Genomic DNA, 4698 nt, shown 5'->3' on the forward strand with positions numbered 1-4698 from the left:
TTAACTTAATTTGTTAATGGTAGCTTCAAGTTTGTCCTTATTAGCACCAGAAAATTCACCCATCTTTTGTCCCTTTTTAAAAAACTGAAACGTTGGCATGCATTTGACTTCACACTCTGAAGCAACATCCTGGCAGTCATCCACATCAACTTCAAGGAAGACCACGTTGCCATACTTTTCACTGAGGGAATGATAGAAAGGCTTGATCATTTTGCAAGGCCCACACCACGTGGCAGAGAAGTCAACCACTATAAGCTTCTCTCCAGCACTCTTCAGAGCGCTCTGAAAATCTTCCTTGCTATCGATCTGCTTCACCATTTTGACCGTTGGGCTTGGATGAGCGACCGGGGCCAGAAGAGGAACGGAACACGGCAGCGGACCGAGCTTGGATCGAAATGTTTTTGTTTTCTTTGTGCTGAAGTATAAATCATACTGAAGGCTGCGGTGTTTGCTCTTCATAAGTAAGTGCTTCAAAGTCCTGCTTGTTTTCAGAAAGCAAGATCGTGTCATTTGCATCTTGCAGGTTTTTTTTTTAAAGAGTTTGCCTCCTAGCCCAATGCCCCATTCTGCTCTAATTAGTCCAGCTTGTGTGGAAGCCCATTAAGACTCAGCCTTGAAATGGCTGAGAAGTCTCATGACCTAAGTGTTTGCTGATTTCTTCTGTGACTTTACGCTTTGAGCAGATTGTCAAGGACAAGAAAGCAAGCAAGGTCTCAGAAAAACAGGTGGTTTAATTTTCTCAAGGATGTCTGGCTTGGCAGAAGATAGAGTTGCTATGTGTATCAAATGTGCTTGCTTAACAATGAGAGTATTAACCCCGGGTTGTTTCTGCAAGGATATAAGGAGTGTGTAGAATAAACTCGGGTGCTTCAGTCCATGAGACTGCTGCCCTCCCAATATTTTCTGCCTCTCTTTTTTCCCTTAATCTTCACTCCCCCTTTCAGGACTGTTCAACTCGTCGGCTGGCTCCGACAAGCTTGTCTGGTATTTGCTCAGCAAAGCAGTTGGAATAAGTATGGGGAAAGGATATAATCCTGATACACACCCCTTCTGATTTTAAGTCACTCCGTGTTCCCTTTGTCCTGTTTAAAAGACTGCCTCTTAGCCTGTGTACAGGGTCCAGAGGAGCTCAATAAAGTGTTCTAGAATTCCCATTCTTCATCATGTTATCCATCATTTGTTATGATTCACATGGTTGAATACTTTTACATGGTTAATAAAATAGTTTTCATATTTACAATTATGGTAAACCTAAGGGGCATGGGCATTAGCAATAAGAAGGGTTGGACATTAACAATGAGAAGAGTGGTTCAAACCCCACCTCCACCGCCAGGCCCCTGAGGGAGAAAGATGAGGCTGCCCACTCCTTGCAGATGTCCAGTCTCAGAAACATACACAGGGTGAGTCACGGGGCGCTGGAATGGACTCAGAGCCGGTGTGTTCGCTCTTGGTTTAGGTGACTGCAGCCCCCCCTCAGCACGGAGGTTTGGGTGGGCAGAGGGACTGACTCAGTGTAGAAAGCTTTTGAGAATGACGAGGGCAACGGATGTATAAGGGTGCTTTGCTCAATTGATGGATGTATGGATTGTGATAAGAGTTGTATGAGCCCCAATCAAAAGATTAATAAAAAAATAAAATGTTAAAAAGTCAAAAAACAGACTTGGGGAAAAAAAAGACAGCTCTGAAAGGAATGAGTGAGCCCACCAAGGAGAGGAGCCTATGCTCACAGTCGGCTTTGTGAAAAGTCACGTGAAAGAACAGAAATCAAAGTGCGTTGTGAGGTGGAAAACACCAAAATAGCAAGGCATTGTGAGTCTTCCTGCCACCTGGCCCTTTCCCCTTGAGAACTCTTCAGCGCAGCCTGACTCCTCTCAGCAGACATTTTCTTGTTCTTGTTCAGACTTACAATGTTCATTCTGTGTAAAAATTTCCAATTGGCAAGAGAATCTAGAAAATCACTCCAAAGAAGTCATCTTTGTGGAAAGAGAAGTGTTGAGCTCCCAGCTTCCCTTGAGAAGTTGTGGCAAGTTTCAGGAACTTCGATGCCTGTGGACTGGCCCCAGGAGAATCAGGGTCAGAGTGGAGAGAGCGTTACATGTCGTCACAGTTATAATTGTTTGTGGCTAGCTGAAGCAAGCATACATGGTTATAAGTATGTGAGAACAAGCTAAAGAGCTGTCTTAAAATAGAAAGCAGAAGCTCGGACGAAAGAATGGCAACCATTCGGCTTAATGACAATTAATTGTCTTGTGCATTTTAGGGTGTATTCTAAAAGAGCTTATAGTGTTACTTCAACAAAATTTTTGCTTAGTAGGAAGAGCATAAGTCATTAATTACAGGTTAATTGGAGCTGTCTTCTGTGTCTGGAAAAACCTCACTAACCACCAGACCTACCAAGCCAAAGCCATGCACTTGTTAGCAGTGAGAAGAGGGCGTATGTGACACCTACCCATCTAGAAGCCCTTGAGTAGAGGCCCAAAATCCGTGTGCTCTCTTAATACTTTAACATATAAATATAGGTACATTGGCCTCTATCTCTTTCACTATAAATTAATATATTTACATATATACATGCCTATAGCTATTCCTCTATAAACAGCTTTTGCTTCCTACTTCTTTCCTCTATTTCCTTTCACCTGCCTCCTGTCCCACTATCACGCTCACCCTCCACTTGGCTCTCAGTTATTCCTCTCGGGTACATTGCAATAGATCAAACCCCACCAGGCCTCCTCGCCATCATTTTCAGATCTCTTGTTGTTCCCTCATCCCTGAGTTTGTTGTCTCCCTGCTCCCATTCCCTGCCCTGTTCTCTCCTATGTTCCCCTGGGGACAATCAGTCCCGTTGTTTTCCCATTGGGATTGTTTGTCCTGTCTATCTTGTATAGATAGAAATAGGGTGGGGGAGAAAAGGGGAATTGATCACAATGATTGATATATACTCTCCATCCCCGGGGGACAAACTACAGAAACATGGGGGAAGGGAAATCATGGACGATGTAAGATATGAAAATAATAATAATTTATACAGGGTTCATGAGGGAGGGAAGGTAAGGGAGGGAGGAAAAAATGAGCTGATATCAAGGGATCACGTAGAAAGAAAATTCTTCGAAAATGATGATGGCAACATATATACAAATGTGCTTGACACAATGGATGGATGGATGGATTGGGATAAGAGCTTTAAGAGCCTCCAATAAAATGATTTCATTAAAAAACAAACAGACAGACAAATGATAGATAGTTCCAGGTCTGTCTGCTGACCTTTATGAATGTTACAATGTTAGTCTTTGTGTGACTAATTTCACTCAGCTAAGGTCCTCTAGGTTCATCCATGTTCTGAGGAATTTCACAGATCCATCATTATTCTTTACATTGGGAACATACTTTTATTTTTTTCAAAAAGAAAAAGAATGCAAATGTTAACATCCCCACCCCCCCCTTCCGATCTCCTTCCACCAGTGCAAACATTAAGCATTTAGGCATTGAAATGAAACTGCACCAGCCCTGGGACATTTTTGATGTGTGACAAAGGCAAGTTGAGGGCGACAGCTTTGTTTCTTAGGCCACATTTATAATTTTTATTTATATTATTCTGTTTATTTGGGGGGGAAAGAGTGTTGACTGAGAATAAGTATTCAAACTATACTTATTCATCTATGTTCACAGTAGCACTTTTCACAACAGCAATATCCAACGCTCTTGTGCATTTGGGTGCAGGTTCAGCACAGTTCTGTACTCAAGCAGTCCATCATAGGGTGACCCCTATTGAGAATTTGTATTTCTGGCCATATACGTGACTCAGAATCTACATTCCCCCTCCCACACACACACACACATACACACAAGAATTTATTTCAGAGAACAGCACTTAAGCTACAGCTCAGGGAGAGTAACGTGTCTGATCAGAGCACACAGGAGCAAATGAAGGGGGAGGAAGAGAGAATGGAGCACATCCTGGCCCACCAAGCCTTGAGGATGAGATTCCTGCTCAGAGCAGCCAATCCACAGAGAAGACCACATGGCCGGCCCCACTATGAGACAGGACATCCCTTACTGACCCATAGCCCTACAGGGGACAACACTGGAGACACAGTGTGAGAATTCCATCTGACTTGATCCCATCTCACAGAGGCAAAACACTAGGGGTGTGCAACAGAACAGCAAGAGGAACAGAGCAACAAAGTCCCCAGGGAATACCAAAAATAGACTTTGGGGCCAGGGCTTGGCACCCCTTTAGACTGGACAGGAAAACACCCCTAAAAGCTAAATACAGTCCTTGAACTAGCTACAAGCTTTTCTTTTTTGAAGTTGTTGTGTTGGGTTTTTTGTTTTGTTTGTCACTGTCTTTTGGTTGTTGTTGTTTGTTTTCTTTTGTTGCTTAGTTTTTCTTTGTCTTGTTTTTGTGCATGTTATTCTCTCCACAGGTCTATCTAAATAAGATAGGCTGGATGAACAACCTGGAAGAGAAAACAATGGGACCAACAGTTCTGGGGGGACATGGAAGAAGGGGAGGTGTGGGGAAAGGCAGTGGTGTTAACAAACCCAGGGACAAGGGAACAGCAAGTGATCTAAATCAGTGGTTAGGAGGGTGCAGGAGGCCTGGTAGGGCGTGATCAAGGGTAATGTAACCGAGAGGAATTACTGAAAATCGAATGAACGCTGAGCATGATAGTGGGACAAGAGGAAAGTCAAAGGAAA

General features: G+C 43.3%; 1 pseudogene; it reads right to left on the reverse strand.

Annotated features, from left to right (window-relative positions):
* On the reverse strand, nt 1-355 carry LOC142454296 (thioredoxin pseudogene; annotated as a pseudogene).
* Between the last annotated feature and the right edge of the window lie 4343 nt (nt 356-4698).

The sequence above is a fragment of the Tenrec ecaudatus genome, chromosome 8 (genome assembly GCF_050624435.1).
Source record: "Tenrec ecaudatus isolate mTenEca1 chromosome 8, mTenEca1.hap1, whole genome shotgun sequence".
NCBI lineage: Eukaryota > Metazoa > Chordata > Mammalia > Afrosoricida > Tenrecidae > Tenrec > Tenrec ecaudatus.